The following is a 20,678-nucleotide window of genomic DNA, read 5'->3' on the forward strand; positions in this document are numbered from 1 at the left end:
CTCAGATAATAGCTTAAAATGAAGAAGGATTCATCTTTAAAAGTTCAGGCTTTTGAGTGCAGCAGGTGACTCAACGTTTGGTGTAATTAACGTGATAAAAGGATACAGAAAGTAATTTTAAATTGTAATAACAATGAGAGCCAGTGGCCATTTTCTTTTTAAAAAGAGTTTTTCTCCCCGACGGGGAATTGAACCCCGGTCACTCGCGTGACAGGCGGGGATACTAACCACTATATTATCGTGGACTCGCTCAGAATGAGGCTGATTGTAGATTGACTGAAATTATAAGAAGTAGAAATGAACCCCTATACTCGGCATATTACTGATTGAAATGAAGAGGGGTTTATCTTTAAAAGTTCAGCAGGTTACTTCACAATTGGTGAAAATCACGTTATTGAAGTCAAGAGCAAGTCATTTTAAATTGTAATAACAATGAGAGCCAGTGGCCATTTTTTTTAAAAGAGTTTTTCTCCCCGACGGGGAATTGAACCCTGATCTCCCGCGTTACATGTGGGGAACCTAACGGCTTTACTATCGAGGACTCGGTCAGAGTGGGGCAGATTTGTGATTGACAGAAATTATAACTAGAAATAATCTCTAATACTCAATAAATAATAGCTTGAAATGTTGAAGGATTCATCTTTAAAAGCTAAGGCTTTTGAGTGCAGCAGGTGATTTAACGTTTGGTGAAATTAACGTTATAAAAGGGAACAGCAAGTGATTTAAATTGTAATAACAATGAGAGCCAGTGGCCAAAACATTTTAAAAAGTGTAGCTCTCCCCGACGGGGAATTGAACCCCGGTCTCCCGCGTGACAGGCGGGGATACTAACCACTATACTATCGAGGACTCGCTCAGAATGCGACTGATTCTAGATTGACTGATATTATAACACATAGAAATGAACCCATATTCTCGGCATATTACTGATTGAAATGAAGAGGGGGTTATCTTTAAAAGTTCAAGCTGGTTAGAGCAGCAGGTTACTTAACAATTGGTGAAAATCACGTAATTAAAGTCAAGAGCAAGTCCTTGTAAATTGTAATAACAATGAGAGCCAGTGGCCATTTTTTTAAAAAGAGTTGCTCTCCCCGACGGGGAATTGAACCCTGGTCTCCCGCGTTATATGTGGGTAACCTAACGGCTTTACTATCGAGGACTCGGTCAGAGTGGGGCAGATTTGTGATTGACAAAAATTATAACTAGAAATAATCTCTAATACTCAATAAATAATAGCTTGAAATGTTGAAGGATTCATCTTTAAAAGTTAAGGCTTTTGAGTGCAGCAGGTGATTTAACGTTTGGTGAAATTAACGTTATAAAAGGGAACAGCAAGTGATTTTAAATTGTAATAACAATGAGAGCCAGTGGCCAAAACATTTTAAAAAGTGTAGCTCTCCCCGACTGGGAATTGAACCCCGGTCTCCCGCGTGACAGGCGGGGATACTAACCACTATACTATCGAGAACTCGCTCAGAATGCGCCTGATTCTAGATTGACTGATGTTATAACAAATAGAAATGAACCCATATTCTCGGCATATTACTGATTGAAATGAAGAGTGGTTTATCTTTAAACGTTCAAGCTGGTTAGAGCAGCAGGTTACCTAACGATTAGGGAAAATCACGTGATTAAAGTCAAGAGCAAGTCCTTTCAAATAGTAATAACAATAAGGAGAGCCAGAGGCCAAAACATTTTTAAAAGAGTAGTTCTCCCCGACGGGGAATTGAACCCTGGTCTCCCGCGTTCCATGTGGGGAAACTAACGACGTTACTATCGAGGACTCGGTCAGAGTGGGGCAGATTTGTGATTGACAGAAATTATAACTAGAAATAATCTCTAATACTCAATAAATAATAGCTTGAAATGTTGAAGGATTCATCTTTAAAAGTTAAGGCTTTTGAGTGCAGCAGGTGATTTAACGTTTGGTGAAATTAACGTTATAAAAGGGAACAGCAAGTGATTTTAAATTGTAATAACAATGAGAGCCAGTCGCCAAAACATTTTAAAAAGTATTGCTCTCCCCGACGGGGAATTGAACCCCGGTCTCCCGCGTGACAGGCGGGGATACTCACCACTATACTATCGAGGACTCGCTCAGACTGAGGCTGATTGTAGATTGACTGAAATTATAACAAGTAGAAATGAACCCATATACTCGGCATATTACCGATTGAAATGAAGAGGGGTTTTTCTTTAAAAGTTCAAGCTGGTTAGAGCAGCAGGTTACTTAACAATTGGTGAAAATCACGTGATTAAAGTCAAGAGCAAGTCCTTTTAAATTGTAATAACAATGAGAGCCAGTGGCCATTTTTTTAAAAAGAGTTGCTCTCCCCGGCTGGGAATTGAACCCTGGTCTCCCGCGTTACATGTGGGGAACCTAACGACTTTACAATCGAGGACTCGGTCAGAGTGGGGCAGATTTGTGATTGACAGAAATTATAACTAAAAATAATCTCTAATACTTAATAAATAATCGTTTGAAATGAAGAAGGAGTCATCTTTAAAAGTTCAGGCTTTTGAGTGCAGCAGGTGACTTAACGTTTGGTGAAATTAACGTTATAAAAGAGAACAGCAAGTGATTGTAAATTGTAATAACAATGAGAGCCAGTGGCCAAAACATTTTAAAAAGTGTAGCTCTCCCCGACGGGGAATTGAACCCCGGTCTCCCGCGTGACAGGCGGGGATACTAACCACTATACTATCGAGGACTCGCTCAGAATGCGACTGATTCTAGATTGACTGATATTATAACAAGTAGAAATGAACCCATATTCTCGGCATATTACCGATTGAAATGAAGAGGGGTTTATCTTTAAAAGTTCAAGCTAGTTAGAGCAGCAGGTTACCTAACGATTAGGGAAAATCACGTGATTAAAGTCAAGAGCAAGTCCTTTCAAATAGTAATAACAATAAGGAGAGCCAGAGGCCAAAACATTTTTTAAAAGAGTAGTTCTCCCCTACGGGGAATTGAACCCTGGTCTCCCGCGTTCCATGTGGGGAAACTAACGACGTTACTATCGAGGACTCGGTCAGAGTGGGGCTAATTCGTGATTGACAGCAATTATAACAAAAAAATCTCATATTCTCAGTAAATAATAGCTTGAAATGAAGAAGGATTCATCTTTAAAAGTTCAGGCTTTTGAGTGCAGCAGGTGACTCAACGTTTGGTGAAATTAACGTGATAAAAGGGGTCAGCAAGTAATTTTAAATTGTAATAACAATGAGAGCAAGTGGCCAAAAGATTTTAAAAAGTGTTGCTCTCCTCGACGGGAAATTGAACCCCGGTCTCCCGCGTGACAGGCGGGGATACTAACCACAATACTATCGAGGACTCGCTCAGAATGCGACTGATTCTAGATTGACTGATATTATGACAAGTAGAAATGAACCCATATACTCGGCATATTACCGATTTAAATGAAGAGGGGTTTATCTTTAAAAGTTCAAGCTGGTTAGAGCAGCAGGTTACTTCACAATTGGTGAAAATCACGTGATTGAAGTCAAGAGCAAGTCCTTTTAAATTGTAATAACAATGAGAGCCAGTGGCCATTTTTTAAAAAAGAGTTGCTCTCCCCGACGGGAAATTGAACCCTGGTCTCCCGCGTTACATGTGTAGTGGTGATACGCGCTGGGGTAGGGATCGTGTGTCAGCGCGTAGTGATTGGCTGTGTGTGTTGGTGACGCGCGCTGACGGTGAAGGATCAGGGGTCAGCGTGGGGTCATGGGTTATGTGGTAGTGATTGGCTGTGTGCCGGTGACGCGCTTGAGAGGGAGTGATCGTGTGGCAGCGCGGCGTGATTGGTTGTGTAGTGGTAACACGCGCTGGGGAAAACGGATCGTAGGAACAGCGCGTCGTGATTGGTCAACTAAGGAGCGATGCTCACGTCGAGGTCCGCATACACTCCGTCTCCCATGAGCGGGGACTATATAAGGGGATGCGCACAGGCGCACGGGGAGGGAGTACCAGCGAAGACTGAAGACGGAGGAGGAGGCGGAACCCTGGGACCCGGGGCCGAACGTCCGTGAGAGGGCCGGCTCGTGGGACTCAGAGGTTGTGGCCCACGACCAAGCTGGGGTGGGCCTGTAGGCTCCACGGACGTTACGGGGTCAAGTGAAGTGTGTGTAGCCGGAGGAATAGAAGCTACACGAGTCAAGTGAAGTGTGTGTAGCCGGAGGAATAGAAGCTACACGAGTCAAGTGAAGTGTGTGTAGCCGGAGGAATAGAAGCTACACGAGTCAAGTGAAGTGTGTGTAGCCGGAGGAATAGAAGCTACACGAGTCAAGTGAAGTGTGTGTAGCCGGAGGAATAGTAACTACACGTGTCGAGTGAAGTGTGTGTCGTCCGAGGAATAGAGACCACTCGTTGTATAGTGACAAGTCAAGATTTAATAAAAAGTGTGTTACCCGTCAAGGAGTTTCCTGCCGTCATTCAAATACTTCACATGTGGGAAATCTAACGGCTTTACTATCGAGGACTCGGTCAGAGTGGGGCAGATTTGTGATTGACAGAAATTATAACTAGAAATAATCTCTAATACTCAATAAATAATAGCTTGAAATGTTGAAGGATTCATCTTTAAAAGTTAAGGCTTTTGAGTGCCGCAGGTGATTCAACGTTTGGTGAAATTAACGTTATAAAAGGGAACAGCAAGTGATTTGAAATTGTAATAACAATGAGAGCCTGTGGCCAAAACATTTTAAAAAGTGTAGCTCTCCCCGATGGGGAATTGAACCCTGGTCTCCCGCGTTCCATGTGGGGAAACTAACGACGTTACTATCGAGGACTCGGTCAGAGTGGGGCTAATTCGTGATTGACAGCAATAATAACAAAAAAAATCTCATATTCTCAGTAAATAATAGCTTGAAATGAAGAAGGATTCATCTTTAAAAGTTCAGGCCTTTGAGTGCAGCAGGTGACTCAACGTTTGGTGAAATTAACATGATAAAAGGGAACAGCAAGTAATTTTAAATTGTAATAACAATGAGAGTCAATGGCCATTTTCTTTTTAAAAAGAGTTGCTCTCCCCGACGGAAAATTGAACCCCGGTCTCCCGCGTGACAGGCAGGGATACTAACCACAATGCTATCGAGGACTCGCTCAGAATGAGGCTGATTGTAGATTGACTGAAATTATAAGAAGTATAAATGAACCCATATACTCGGCATATTACCGATTGAAATGAAGAGGGGTTTCTCTTCAAAAGTTCAAGCTGGTTAGAGCTGCAGGTTACTTAACAATTGGTGAAAATCACGTGATTAAAGTCAAGAGCAAGTCCTTTTAAATTGTAATAACAATGAGACCCAGTGACCATTTTCTTAAAAAGAGTTACTCTCCCCGACGGGGAATTGAACCCTGGTCTCCCGCGTTACATGTGGGGAACCTATCGACTTTATTATCGAGGACTCGGTCAGTGGGGCAGATTTGTGATTGACAGAAGTTACAACTAGAAATAATCTCTAATACTTAATAAATAATCGTTTGAAATGAAGAAGGAGTCCTCTTTAAAAGTTCAGGCTTTTGAGTGCAGCAGGTGACTCAACGTTTGGTGAAATTAACGTGATAAAAGGGAACAGCAAGTCATTTTTTATTGTAATAACAATGAGAGCCAGTGGCCAAAACATTTTGAAAGCGTAGCTCTCCCCGACGGGGAATTGAACCCCGGTCTCCCGCGTGACAGGCGGGGATACTAACCACTATACTATCGAGGACTCGCTCAGAATGCGAGTGATTCTAGATTGACTGATATTATAACAAATAGAAATGAACCCATATTCTCGGCATATTACTGATTGAAATGAAGAGGGATTTATCTTTAAAAGTTCAAGCTGGTTAGAGCAGCAGGTTACCTAACGATTAGGGAAAATCACGTGATTAAAGTCAAGAGCAAGTCCTTTCAAATAGTAATAACAATAAGGAGAGCCAGAGGCCAAAACATTTTTAAAAGAGTAGTTCTCCCCGACGGGGAATTGAACCCTGGTCTCCCGCGTTCCATGTGGGGAAACTAACGACGTTACTATCGAGGACTCGGTCAGAGTGGGGCAGATTTGTGATTGACAGAAATTATAACTAGAAATAATCTCTAATACTCAATAAATAATATCTTGAAATGTTGAAGGATTAATCTTTAAAAGTTAAGGCTTTTGAGTGCAGCAGGTGACTTAACGTTTGGTGAAATTAACGTGATAAAAGGGAACAGCAAGTGATTTTAAATTGTAATAACAATGAGAGCCAGTCGCCAAAACATTTTAAAAAGTATTGCTCTCCCCGACGGGGAATTGAACCCCGGTCTCCCGCGTGACAGGCGGGGATACTCACCACTATACTATCGAGGACTCGCTCAAAATGAGGCTGATTGTAGATTGACTGAAATTATAACAAGTAGAAATGAACCCATATACTCGGCATATTACCGATTGAAATGAAGAGGGGTTTATCTTTAAAAGTTCAAGCTGGTTAGAGCAGCAGGTTACTTAACAATTGGTGAAAATCACGTGATTAAAGTCAAGAGCAAGTCCTTATAAATTGTAATAACAATGAGAGCCAGTGCCATTTATTTAAAAAGATTTTTTCTCCCCGACGGGGAATTGAACCCTGGTTTCCCGCGTTCCATGTGGGGAAACTAACGACGTTTCTATCGAGGACTCGGTCAGAGTGGGGCAGATTTGTGATTGACAGAAATTATATCTAGAAATAATCTCTAATACTCAATAAATAATAGCTTGAAATGTTGAAGGATTCATCTTTAAAAGTTAAGGCTTTTGAGTGCAGCAGGTGATTTAACGTTTGGTGAAATTAACGTTATAAAAGGGAACAGCAAGTGATTTTAAATTGTAATAACAATGAGAGCCAGTCGCCAAAACATTTTAAAAAGTATTGCTCTCCCCGACGGGGAATTGAACCCCGGTCTCCCGCGTGACAGGCGGGGATACTAACCACTATACTATCGAAGACTCGCTCAGAATGCGACTGATTCTAGATTTACTGATATTATAACAAGTAGAAATGAACCCATATTCTCGGAATTTTACTGATTGAAATGAAGTGGGGTTTATCTTTAAAAGTTCAAGCTGGTTAGAGCAGCAGGTTACCTAACGATTGGTGAAAATCACGTGATTAAAGTCAAGAGCAAGTCCTTTTAAATTGTAATAACAATGAGAGCCAGTGGCCATTTTTTAAAAAAGAGTTGCTCTCCCCGACGGGAAATTGAACCCTTGTCTCCCGCGTTACATGTGTAGTGGTGATACGCGCTGGGGTAGGGATCGTGTGTCAGCGCGTAGTGATTGGCTGTGTGTGTTGGTGACGCGCGCTGACGGTGAAGGATCAGGGGTCAGCGTGGGGTCATGGGTTATGTGGTAGTGATTGGCTGTGTGCCGGTGACGCGCTAGAGAGGGAGTGATTGTGTGGCAGCGCGGCGTGATTGGTTGTGTAGTGGTAACACGCGCTGGGGAAAACGGATCGTAGGAACAGCGCGTCGTGATTGGTCAACTAAGGAGCGATGCTCACGTCGAGGTCCGCATACACTCCGTCTCCCATGAGCGGGGACTATATAAGGGGATGCGCACAGGCGCACGGGGAGGGAGTACCAGCGAAGACTGAAGACGGAGGAGGAGGCAGAACCCTGGGACCCGGGCCGAACGTCCGTGAGAGGGCCGGCTCGTGGGACTCAGAGGTTGTGGCCCACGCCCAAGCTGGGGTGGGCCTGTAGGCTCCACGGACGTTACGGGGTCAAGTGAAGTGTGTGTAGCCGGAGGAATAGAAGCTACACGAGTCAAGTGAAGTGTGTGTAGCCGGAGGAATAGAAGCTACACGAGTCAAGTGAAGTGTGTGTAGCCGGAGGAATAGAAGCTACACGAGTCAAGTGAAGTGTGTGTAGCCGGAGGAATAGAAGCTACACGAGTCAAGTGAAGTGTGTGTAGCCGGAGGAATAGTAACTACACGTGTCGAGTGAAGTGTGTGTCGTCCGAGGAATAGAGACCACTCGTTGTATAGTGACAAGTCAAGATTTAATAAAAAGTGTGTTACCCGTCAAGGAGTTTCCTGCCGTCATTCAAATACTTCACATGTGGGAAATCTAACGGCTTTACTATCGAGGACTCGGTCAGAGTGGGGCAGATTTGTGATTGACAGAAATTATAACTAGAAATAATCTCTAATACTCAATAAATAATAGCTTGAAATGTTGAAGGATTCATCTTTAAAAGTTAAGGCTTTTGAGTGCCGCAGGTGATTCAACGTTTGGTGAAAATCACGTGATTAAAATCAAGAGCAAGTCCTTTTAAATTGTAATAACAATGAGAGCCAGTGGCCATTTTTTTAAAAAGAGTTGCTCTCCCCGACGGGGAATTGAACCCTGGTCTCCCGCGTTATATGTGGGGAACCTAACGGCTTTACTATCGAGGACTCGGTCAGAGTGGGGCAGATTTGTGATTGACAAAAATTATAACTAGAAATAATCTCTAATACTCAATAAATAATAGCTTGAAATGTTGAAGGATTCATCTTTAAAAGTTAAGGCTTTTGAGTGCAGCAGGTGATTTAACGTTTGGTGAAATTAACGTTATAAAAGGGAACAGCAAGTGATTTTAAATTGTAATAACAATGAAGGCCAGTGGCCAAAACATTTTAAAAAGTGTAGCTCTCCCCGACGGGGAATTGAACCCCGGTCTCCCGCGTGACAGGCGGGGATACTAACCACTATACTATCGAGAACTCGCTCAGAATGCGCCTGATTCTAGATTGACTGATGTTATAACAAATAGAAATGAACCCATATTCTCGGCATATTACTGATTGAAATGAAAAGTGGTTTATCTTTAAAAGTTCAAGCTGGTTAAAGCAGCAGGTTACCTAACGATTAGGGAAAATCACGTGATTAAAGTCAAGAGCAAGTCCTTTCAAATAGTAATAACAATAAGGAGAGCCAGAGGCCAAAACATTTTTAAAAGAGTAGTTCTCCCCGACGGGGAATTGAACCCTGGTCTCCCGCGTTCCATGTGGGGAAACTAACGACGTTACTATCGAGGACTCGGTCAGAGTGGGGCAGATTTGTGATTGACAGAAATTATAACTAGAAATAATCTCTAATACTCAATAAATAATAGCTTGAAATGTTGAAGGATTCATCTTTAAAAGTTAAGGCTTTTGAGTGCAGCAGGTGATTTAACGTTTGGTGAAATTAACGTTATAAAAGGGAACAGCAAGTGATTTTAAATTGTAATAACAATGAGAGCCAGTCGCCAAAACATTTTAAAAAGTATAAGCTCTCCCCGACGGGGAATTGAACCCCGGTCTCACGCGTGACAGGCGGGGATACTAACCACTATACTATCGAGGACTCGCTCAGAATGAGGCTGATTGTAGATTGACTGAAATTATAACAAGTAGAAATGAACCCATATACTCGGCATATTACCAATTGAAATGAAGAGGGGTTTTTCTTTAAAAGTTCAAGCTGGTTAGAGCAGCAGGTTACTTAACAATTGGTGAAAATCACGTGATTAAAGTCAAGAGCAAGTCCTTTTAAATTGTAATAACAATGAGAGCCAGTGGCCATTTTTTAAAAAAAGAGTTGCTCTCCCCGGCGGGGAATTGAACCCTGGTCTCCCGCGTTACATGTGGGGAACCTAACGACTTTATATCGAGGACTCGGTCAGAGTGGGCAGATTTGTGATTGACAGAAATTATAACTAAAAATTATCTCTAATACTTAATAAATAATCGTTTGAAATGAAGAAGGAGTCATCTTTAAAAGTTCAGGCTTTTGAGTGCAGCAGGTGACTTAACGTTTGGTGAAATTAACGTTATAAAAGAGAACAGCAAGTGATTGTAAATTGTAATAACAATGAGAGCCAGTGGCCAAAACATTTTAAAAAGTGTAGCTCTCCCCGACGGGGAATTGAACCCGGGTCTCCAGCGTGACAAGCGGGGATAATTACCACTATACTATCGAGGACTCGCTCAGAATGCGACTGATTCTAGATTGACTGATATTATAACAAGTAGAAATGAACCAATTTTCTCGGCATATTACTGATTGAAATGAAGAGGGGTTTATCTTTAAAAGTTCAAGCTGGTTAGAGCAGCAGGTTACCTACAGATTAGGGAAAATCACGTGAATAAAGTCAAGAGCAAGTCCTTTCAAATAGTAATAACAATAAGGAGAGCCAGAGGCCAAAACATTTTTTTAGAAGAGTAGTTCTCCCCGACAGGAAATTGAACTCCGGTCTCCCGCGTGACAGGCGGGGATACTAACCACTATACTATCGAGGACTGGCTCAGAATGAGGCTGATTGTAGATTTGTAATGCGGGCGTAAGCGACCTTCCGGATGTGACGTCACGAGGAGGCGGAGCCAGGTGACGTGGGTAAAAGGTTGGGGTCCTTAAGCGGGTAAACCGGAAAGAGAAGGCAGTCGGGGTGTGAATGGAAAGGTGTGGGGCCACGCGGGCGTACGAGCCGAGGGGGCACCGTCGGAGCGGGAGCCAACCCCGGGAACAGTAGGGAGCTACTGGGAGGTGTAAAGCTGCAGATAGAAATAGGCAGTAAGGCTGTGTGTGAGAGGCAGCGGTGTGGCTGCCAAGAGTCGCAGGAGCGACGAGGAGGCGAGACAGCACGAGGCTGATAGAGCTGCGGAGTAGCAGAGAGGAGAGTGGAGCTGCAGCAAGAACAGCCAAAGGGGCTGTGTGAGATTACAGCAGCGGAGCTACCGTGGGGCTGCAAGAGCGACAAAGAACAGCAGCGGGGCTGCTGATGGTGACTGGAGTGACATCGGAGCAGCACTGTGAGAACTGAGCGAATGAGAGAGACAGCCGTGTGGGAATACAGTACGGACCGAATAAAGGACACTGAGCCAGAGATCGTGGTCAAGTCTCTTATTACACTGGTGTCAGAAGTGAAACGTCATGTCTAAGCAAGTAAGGAAGAAAATTCCTCCGGCGCCAGCATCGGCTTCTTCGTCTGACGACGACGAATTCCCTCCGACCACGGATTCTGCTGGGGTGGTGGAGGAGAGCCCTGCTGAGGCGAGCACGGGGACGGGCGTGGAAGATGTCGGCGCGATGGCGGGTCCGTCAACAACATCGGACGCTGATCAAAGATGGCAACAGGTGGCAGAACAACTGGAGACACTCAAGGACGTCATGGCGCATCTATGTCACCTCGTTGCGCCAAGGACGTTGGCGGAAGGAGAAGGTGCTCCACGGGCCGCCACGTTGCCTGCCCTGCCGCCGCCATTGGCCACGCGGCAAGAAGACGCCATCTTGCGCGCTCCGTGGCGCCAAACCGCCATCTTGGCCACGCCGCGGGCCGACGCCATTTTGAATTTGCCTCCAGAACAACCATCATTGGAAGACGGCGTAAAGAGGAGTCGGAGTCGCCACCTTACTACAGTTAAGGAATTCTCCATCGGGGGCGATTGGAGCGCTTTCGCCTGCCGATTTTTAGCGGCGGTTCGTTCAGCAAGATGGACCGATGCGGAGGCTTTGGAAGTGTTGCCGACTCTACTGGACGACGAATCTGTTCTATTTTTCCGTTCCATAACGGCCGATAAGAAGAAGACTTTATGTGGAGTTTTTGAGGAAATGGCCGACGCCTATGAGCCACCTGACGACGCGCATCGGCGATTCGCTCAACGACAACGGGCACCCGAAGAATCGCCCGTGGCCTTCAGGGGTGCGGTGTTGGAGCTGGCCATGGCAGCATATCCTGAGACGCCACAGGATCTGCTCGAGCCTCTCATATTGGGAAAAATGCTGGAGCTGTCTCGGGATCTGGGGATCCCCATGCCTGTGTGTGGGCATGAGAAGCTCACGTCCCGGGCGGCAGCAAAGTGTCTGGATGCGCAGTTTAATCTCCGTCGCTGGAAGCAAGTGGCGGCATGGACGGGTGGGCCCGTCAAGGAAGGAGGCGCGATGGGGTGGGACCCCACAAGGGCGATCTATGTGCCGGATGAGCGGGGTCCTCGGGAGCTGACGGCCGCCTCCTCTCCATGGTCGGGACGCGGAAGGCCGGGGCCGCGCGCTACGCCATCGGAAAGGGGCCGTCGGGATGCAAGACCTGCGCTTCGGCGCAACGATGCCGATTGCTTCCGCTGTGGCCGTAGGGGCCATTACGCCAAGGATTGCTGGGCCCGCTTCCCGGGTCCGCCACAGCAGGAGGCCACAACACCGGATAAGCCGACCAAGGAACCTCCGAAACAGGCATGTCGGCACGCACCAGACACCCGGCAAGGCTTTACACCTCACCCACCACCTTTGTTGCGCGATCCTATTGTTGTTGTTAAAGAAAGGCCATCGACGGGGCCTTGTCGTTCAGTTACGCAGTGGCGCAAATTGGCACGGAGAGTTGTCGCGGCCGCTACGGGTTCGTCCACTGTACCGGGGTCTATACAAGGTGTGGACGTGCGCATTTTGGTCGACTCGGGAGCGTCTGCGACTATTATATCGGATGTCATTTTCCATCTGTTGGGCATTCCGCCGGGGGCTGTGCGCCCGGTCTATGGGTCGTGCGTCGCTGCGAACGGGGGTAGTATGGGTATCGTGGGCCAGGTGGATGCTAAGATATCTATTGGGGATGTGTCGGCTTCGGGCGTTGTGTTAATATCGAGATCTTTGGCGGTTCCTTGCTTACTAGGCACGGATTTTTTGGCTAAGATGCCCATTTTGATTAAAATCAATGAGAATTGTATTGAATTGCCGGGGGGCCGTCGAATCTCGTTTCTGCCGTCGCCCTGGGGGCGACCTGCTTCAGCCGTACAGGTGCAGGCGCTGTCCGTCGCATCCGTGGACATCCCACCTGGTTCACAGATGCTTATACCCTTGCGGTATCGGAAGCCCCTGCCCAATCGGCTAGGAGCAGTAGGGGTCTTGTTGTCGCCATCCGCCACGATAACAACAGGGTTGGCGTTAGTTGGGGCACAGACCATCGTCCGGCCGGATCAATTACCGTTTTTACAGGTGCTTAATGCGGGGGTGGAAAACATCCATGTTCCGGCCGGTACGGTTGTGGCACATGCCACTACGGCGTTTGCGACGCACGATTGTCCGCATCGCCGGGGAGTGGTCGCTGGTGTTTCCGAGCCAAGGGGTTCGGATAATCGTTGGATCGCTACCTTATGTGACGAAAATTCTTCCCTGTCCGTGGGGCAACGTGATGCGCTGCGTAAATTGTTGCTGACGTATTCGGATGTGTTCAGCTCCGATGATTTGGATTTGGGACGCACATCGTTGCTTTCCCATCACATTGAGACGGGCGACGCTGCCCCTATTCGATTAAATTCGCATCGGATGAGTCCAGCGGAGCGAGAACACGTTCGGGGGGTGGTGGAAGACATGTTGGCTGCGGACATTATATCGCCATCTAACAGCCCATGGGGCGCTCCTGTGGTCTTGGTTAAGAAAAAGGATGGCAACTTGCGATTTTGTGTTGATTTCCGGAAATTGAATAAGATATCGGTGGCAGATGCGTACCCCCTGCCGCGTATGGACGACTCCCTTGACGCATTGTCGGGGGCTAAGTTCTTTTCCACACTGGACCTCTCTTCGGGATTTTGGCAGCTTCCCCTTGACGAGTCCTCACGGGAGAAAACCGCATTCCGTACGCCGCAGGGGTTATTTCAATTCAACTGCCTCCCGATGGGATTGAATGCGGCCCCTGCTACATTTCAAAGGTTGATGGAGCTCGTTTTGACGGGGTTGCAGTGGGAGACGTGTCTTATATATTTGGACGATATTATTGTGTTCAGCCGCACATTTGAGGAACATTTAACGCGGCTGGAGACAGTGTTCACGAGGATGCGCTCTGCCAATTTGAAATTCAAACCAAAGAAATGCCACCTACTGCAACGGTCCGTCCGTTATTTGGGGCACATTGTGAGTGCAGAGGGGGTGTCCACGGATCCGGAGAAGACGGCGTGCGTCCGGGATTGGCCGACCCCGGCCTCCGTGGGGGATGTTCGGCGGTTTTTGGGATTTGCCTCGTATTACCGAAGATTTGTGCCGGGGTTTGCGACGATTGCGAGGCCCTTGCATCTCCTTACGGGTAAAGGACGGAAATTTGTTTGGGGAGAGCCGGAAGAGGCGGCCTTTCGGAGTCTGCGTGATCTATTGGCTACGGCCCCGACATTGGATTATCCCGATTTTGATCGCCCTTTCATTCTTGATACGGACGCGAGTGACACAGGTATTGGGGCGGTATTATCACAGTCTAAAGGGGGCGTAGAGCGCGTCGTGGCGTATGGTAGCCGAGTTTTGTCGCCTGCGGAAACACGCTACTGTGTCACTCGTAGAGAACTTTTGGCGGTTGTTTTTTTCCTACGGCAATTTCGACCGTACCTTTACGGTCGTTCTTTTATTGTGCGTACGGATCATGCGGCCTTGCAATATGCACTTAAAATGGACCAGCCATCGGGACAGTGGGCACGTTGGTTGGACACGCTGCAGGAATTTTCCTTCCAAATTCAACATCGGAAGGGAGTGCGCCATGCGAACGCTGACGCACTTTCCAGATTACCAGGGCGCGCCCCTTGTAAATGTGCGTCGGGGACGCATAGGTGTTCGCCGATTCTAAACCCCCCTCAGCCGCTTACGTTGGCCGTCGAGAAGTCGGATACTCCGATGGAACCGGGACCGGCTGACGGGGTTTTGAATCTGCCGCGGTCTGTCTGGATTCGGGAACAGATGATGGACGAGTCGTTGTTGTCCATGCGGAAGCGGTCTATGAGGGACAATGGGAGTCCGAGTTCGGCTGTGGGGCCGCGAACCGCTCTCCGAGATGGTCTGCTTATGTGGCGAGAAAGGTTCCAGGAAAGCTGGCGTGTGGTGGTACCAACGTCCTTGCGATTTGAGTTGATTAGAACTCTCCATTGTGACACACTATTACATTTAGGGGTGCAGAAAACTTTGTTGACGTTACAACGTCATTATTTTTGGCACGGCATGGCGACAGATGTCGTAGGGCACGTGCGCGCGTGCCCTGAATGCGCCCGGCGTAAGCCGCCTAAACATCCTTACGTGCCGCCTCTCCAGTCGATTCAGGTGTCTCGAGTCAATGAATTGGTGGCACTGGACATATTGGGACCCTTCCCACCATCGGCGAGGGGAAATAAATATTTGCTGGTAGGGGTTGAGTATCTCTCCCGTTGGCCGATGGCCTGGCCGTTGCCCAATCAGTCGGCCGCGGCCATCACCGACGCCTTTTTGTTTGGGTACATTATGGACAAGGGGGCGCCTGAGAGACTCCTCACGGACCAGGGCCGAAATTTCTCTTCTAAATTATTGGCTGAAGTGTGCGCGGGCCTTGGGACTAAGAAAATACGGACATCCCCATACCATCCGCAGACGGATGGTATGGTTGAGCGGCTGAACAGGACATTGTCTGCCATGCTTTGCCATACTGTGAGTGAACAGCAATCAGATTGGGATCTGCACATCCCCAGAGTGCTTTCGGCGTACAGGATGACGCCCCATGCGGCTACAGGGTATTCGCCGTTTTACCTTATGTATGGTCGGGAAAACGTGCCTCCGGTGGATGTGCAATTGGGTACTGGGGTGAAGGGACCTCGTAAACCACTCCCTGAATACATTCAGGACACGGTTCGCCGGGTTACGGAGGCGCGGGAAAACGCCCGCGTGGCTACGGCCAAAGCCCAGGCTCGGAACGAGCGGTATGCTCGGCGGTCTGAGGGGGAGTGCCCCTGGAAGGTTGGAGACCTGGCCTGGCTCCATTGTCCGCAGGTGCGGCCGGGGACCTCTCCTAAATTGCACAAACCTTGGCATGGTCCTGTGCGCCTCATTGAGGTTCCCAATCCACAGTCGGCGCGCGTTCAGATTGGGTCTCGCCGTTGGTTTGTTCATACGTCGCGGTTGAAACCATATGTTGCTCCCCTACGTGATGCGTCATCTCCCAATGTTGCCTTGCCGGGGTCGGTTGCTGCTGACTCTGACTGTTCCCCGCCTGCGTCCATTGATCTTGCTAGACCGCCTGTCGTACCTGTTCCAGACAGGCCGACCGTGACGCCGCGGGGGAGGAGTGGGCCTGTTCGGAGGGCGCCTGCCAGGGCTGCGGGACCTTCGAGCCCTGCAACCCTTCCGACCCCGCTGCAGGCGCATTCGCGGAACACGACCAGGACTGATTCGTCAGGGACACGAGACGTCGGTGGACTTCCAATCGCAGCAGGGGAATTACCCCCTGTCATTCCTCGTGTTCCATCGCGTCCCCGTTCTACAAGTGGGCCGCCGACCGTCCGGGACGGGCCGGCGACCCGCACTCGTTCCAAATCGCTTACGTTTCGTTGATTGTATGTTGTTATTGTTCTTGTTCTTGCCGTCGTATTTATCGCATGCTTTCGTACGTTCGTCGTTGTTACTTGTGTTGTTGTTCTTGTTGTTATATTGCATGCTTAGTGTCCTTTAAGGGGGAAGGTCGGTTCACCGCATTACGCTTTGGTATTGTTCAGCCGAGGTCGGCTGGGTTTTTTCTACGGGGGAGGGTGGTGTAATGCGGGCGTAAGCGACCTTCCGGATGTGACGTCACGAGGAGGCGGAGCCAGGTGACGTGGGTAAAAGGTTGGGGTCCTTAAGCGGGTAAACCGGAAAGAGAAGGCAGTCGGGGTGTGAATGGAAAGGTGTGGGGCCACGCGGGCGTACGAGCCGAGGGGGCACCGTCGGAGCGGGAGCCAACCCCGGGAACAGTAGGGAGCTACTGGGAGGTGTAAAGCTGCAGATAGAAATAGGCAGTAAGGCTGTGTGTGAGAGGCAGCGGTGTGGCTGCCAAGAGTCGCAGGAGCGACGAGGAGGCGAGACAGCACGAGGCTGATAGAGCTGCGGAGTAGCAGAGAGGAGAGTGGAGCTGCAGCAAGAACAGCCAAAGGGGCTGTGTGAGATTACAGCAGCGGAGCTACCGTGGGGCTGCAAGAGCGACAAAGAACAGCAGCGGGGCTGCTGATGGTGACTGGAGTGACATCGGAGCAGCACTGTGAGAACTGAGCGAATGAGAGAGACAGCCGTGTGGGAATACAGTACGGACCGAATAAAGGACACTGAGCCAGAGATCGTGGTCAAGTCTCTTATTACAGATTGACTGAAATTATAACAAGTAGAAATGAACCCATATACTCGGCATATTACCGATTGAAATGAAGAGGGGTTTATCTTTAAAAGTTCAAGCTGGTTAGAGCAGCAGGTTACTTCACAATTGGTGAAAATCACGTGATTGAAGTCAAGAGCAAGTCCTTTTAAATTGTAATAACAATGAGAGCCAGTGGCCATTTTTTAAAATAGAGTTGCTCTCCCCGACGGGGAATTGAACCCTGGTCTCTATCGTTACATGTGGGGAACCTAACGACTTTATCGAGGACACGGTCAGAGTGGGGCAGATTTGTGATTGACAGAAATGAAATTATAACTAGAAATAATCTCTAATACTTAATAAATAATCGTTTGAAATGAAGAAGGAGTCATCTTTAAAAGTTCAGGCTTTTGAGTGCAGCAGGTGACTCAACGTTTGGTGAAATTAACGTGATGAAAGGGGACAGCAAGTAATTTTAAATTGTAATAACAATGAGAGCCAGTGGCCAAAATAATTTAAAAGCGTAGCTCTCCCCGACGGGGAATTGAATCCCGGTCTCCCGCGTGACAGGCGGGGATACTAACCACTGTACTATCGAGGACTCGCTCAGAATGCGACTGATTCTAGATTGACTGATATTATAACAAGTAGAAATGAACCCATATACTCGGCATATTACCAATTTAAATGAAGAGGGGTTTATCTTTAAAAGTTCAAGCTGGTTAGAGCAGCAGGTTACCTAACGATTAGGGAAAATCACGTGATTAAAGTCAAGAGCAAGTCCTTTCAAATAGTAATAACAGTAAGGAGAGCCAGAGGCCAAAACATTTTTTAAAAGAGTAGTTCTCCCCAACGGGGAATTGAACCCTGGTCTCCCGCGTTCCATGTGGGGAAACTAACGACGTTACTATCGAGGACTCGGTCAGAGTATGGCTAATTCGTGATTGACAGCAATTATAACAAATAAAAACTCATATTCTCAGCAGATAATAGCTTGAAATGAAGAAGGATTCATCTTTAAAAGTTCAGGCTTTTGAGTGCAGCAGGTGACTCAACGTTTGGTGTAATTAACGTGATAAAAGGTTACAGAAAGTAATTTTAAATTGTAATAGCAATGAGAGCCAGTGGCCATTTTCTTTTTAAAATGAGTTGCTCTCCCCGACGGGGAATTGAACCCCGGTCTCCCGCGTGACAGGCGGGGATACTAACCACTATACTATCGAGGACTCGCTCAGATTGAGGCTGATTGTAGATTGACTGAAATTATAACAAGTAGAAATGAACCCATATACTCGGCATATTACTGATTGAAATGAAGAGGGGTTTATCTTTAAAAGTTCAAGCTGGTTAGAGCAGCAGGTTACTTCACAATTGGTGAAAATCACGTGATTAAAGTCAAGAGCAAGTCCTTTTAAATTGTAATAACAATGAGAGCCAGTGGCCATTTTTTTAAAAAGAGTTGCTCTCCCCGACGGGAAATTGAACCCTGGTCTCCCGCGTTACATGTGTAGTGGTGATACGCGCTGGGGTAGGGATCGTGTGTCAGCGCGTAGTGATTGGCTGTGTGTGTTGGTGACGCGCGCTGACGGTGAAGGATCAGGGGTCAGCGCGGGGTCATGGGTTATGTGGTAGTGATTGGCTGTGTGCCGGTGACGCGCTTGAGAGGGAGTGATCGTGTGGCAGCGCGGCGTGATTGGTTGTGTAGTGGTAACACGCGCTGGGGAAAACGGATCGTAGGAACAGCGCGTCGTGATTGGTCAACTAAGGAGCGATGCTCACGTCGAGGTCCGCATACACTCCGTCTCCCATGAGCGGGGACTATATAAGGGGATGCGCACAGGCGCACGGGGAGGGAGTACCAGCGAAGACTGAAGACGGAGGAGGAGGCAGAACCCTGGGACCCGGGGCCGAACGTCCATGAGAGGGCCGGCTCGTGGGACTCAGAGGTTGTGGCCCACGCCCAAGCTGGGGTGGGCCTGTAGGCTCCACGGACGTTACGGGGTCAAGTGAAGTGTGTGTAGCCGGAGGAATAGAAGCTACACGAGTCAAGTGAAGTGTGTGTAGCCGGAGGAATAGAAGCTACACGAGTCAAGTGAAGTGTGTGTAGCCGGAGGAATAGAAGCTACACGAGTCAAGTGAAGTGTGTGTAGCCGGAGGAATAGAAGCTACACGAGTCAAGTGAAGTGTGTGTAGCCGGAGGAATAGTAACTACACGTGTCGAGTGAAGTGTGTGTCGTCCGAGGAATAGAGACCACTCGTTGTATAGTGACAAGTCAAGATTTAATAAAAAGTGTGTTACCCGTCAAGGAGTTTCCTGCCGTCATTCTAATACTTCAACTGGCGTCAGAAGTGAAACAGTCTTCCAAGCATGGATACAAGGAAGACCCGTCGGACTCACGAGATTGACCACGAGGATAACCTTGACGACTCGGGCCAGCTGGCATCGGGGGGTGAGGAAGAAGAAATTCCGACGCCGCAGGATCCGCCGAGGGCGCCGGACGAGCGATTGGGGACCGAAGCCGTGCTCCGCGAGGCGCACTCCCGTCTGGCGGAGCTGCTGCTCGCCGCCGCGTCTATCCTGGCGGAGATCAGCACGTCGGGAGGAGCAGGGACGTCGGCGGACATTCAACAGGGTCGCCCCGCGGATTCCCGCCAAAATGACTGGGGGATTCCCGCCCTTTCTACTGCGCGGCCATCTTTTGGTGGGAACGGCGAGCACCACGTGGCGGCGGTTCTCCAAGCGCGCCCGCTTACGTCATCAATGCGCGCTGTGGACCGCCATCAGACACCCGCCATTGGGGCCGCCATCTCGCACACCGACGGAGCGGCGGAGAGGAACCACGAGGCAGAGGACGACTTCATCTTTCAACAGCGCCTTCCAACATTGTCAGCCTTCAAGGCGGATGGCGGGGACTGGGGCCAATTCCAGCGCAGATTTCTGGCGCATCAGGAAATGTCCGCCTGGTCCGACGCTACGGCGCTGCGGGCACTGCCTGCCATGTTGGACGACAACGCGCTCGTGGCCTTCACGTCAGCACGGAGGTCGGACCGCTCCACGCTTAAGGCCGCGTTGGGTCTCATGGCCAAGGTCTACGGACCTCCCTCGGCGTGTCGCCATCATTTATACGCAAGGCGGAAGGCGGACATGGAGACCGTGCTCGCCTACCGGACGGCGTTGCTGGCTCTCGCCGACGCCGCGTTCCCTCATATGGACGAGGAGGGCCAGGACGCGATGGTCTTGGAGCAACTGCTCAAGTTGGCGCAGGACCTGGGGGTCCCCATCAACACGGCCGACGAGATCGATATTTCTTCCTTGCGGGTCGCAACAAGTATACAGGTGCACGAGGTCCTTCAACGTAAACAGGGGGTCGTCTGCAACGCTGCCGTGGCCTCAGCTCCGGGCCCGGTGGTCACCGAACCCCAAGTTGTCAGCCCACGAGAGGAGGCGTTCACCACGGGACGACCGGGGGACTGGAGGTCGGGGGTCATTCGCCTCTGCGATCGGCCCGCAAGCTGGAGCAACCGAGATCTCCGACGACCCTCATCACGTGTTATAACTGCGGCCTCCGGGGCCACGTGGCGTCCGGTTGCCGCGCTCCACGTCAGCGCGC

At 48.7% G+C, this 20,678-nt stretch overlaps 6 non-coding genes across 6 annotated transcripts; all 6 read right to left on the minus strand.

The window, feature by feature from the left end:
* Nucleotides 1-777: 777 nt before the first annotated feature.
* Nucleotides 778-849, minus strand: TRNAD-GUC (transfer RNA aspartic acid (anticodon GUC)). The gene has a single exon. It is a non-coding gene; the product is annotated as a tRNA-Asp (tRNA).
* Nucleotides 850-2,020: 1,171 nt separating this feature from the next.
* TRNAD-GUC (transfer RNA aspartic acid (anticodon GUC)) lies at nt 2,021-2,092 on the minus strand. The gene has a single exon. It is a non-coding gene; the product is annotated as a tRNA-Asp (tRNA).
* A 547-nt stretch (nt 2,093-2,639) lies between these two features.
* On the minus strand, nt 2,640-2,711 carry TRNAD-GUC (transfer RNA aspartic acid (anticodon GUC)). The gene has a single exon. It is a non-coding gene; the product is annotated as a tRNA-Asp (tRNA).
* A 2,929-nt stretch (nt 2,712-5,640) lies between these two features.
* On the minus strand, nt 5,641-5,712 carry TRNAD-GUC (transfer RNA aspartic acid (anticodon GUC)). The gene has a single exon. It is a non-coding gene; the product is annotated as a tRNA-Asp (tRNA).
* Nucleotides 5,713-6,264: 552 nt separating this feature from the next.
* TRNAD-GUC (transfer RNA aspartic acid (anticodon GUC)) lies at nt 6,265-6,336 on the minus strand. The gene has a single exon. It is a non-coding gene; the product is annotated as a tRNA-Asp (tRNA).
* An 11,885-nt stretch (nt 6,337-18,221) lies between these two features.
* On the minus strand, nt 18,222-18,293 carry TRNAD-GUC (transfer RNA aspartic acid (anticodon GUC)). The gene has a single exon. It is a non-coding gene; the product is annotated as a tRNA-Asp (tRNA).
* Nucleotides 18,294-20,678: the final 2,385 nt, after the last annotated feature.

This window comes from Lampetra fluviatilis, chromosome 66, assembly GCF_964198595.1.
Source record: "Lampetra fluviatilis chromosome 66, kcLamFluv1.1, whole genome shotgun sequence".
In the NCBI taxonomy this organism is placed as follows: domain Eukaryota; kingdom Metazoa; phylum Chordata; class Hyperoartia; order Petromyzontiformes; family Petromyzontidae; genus Lampetra; species Lampetra fluviatilis.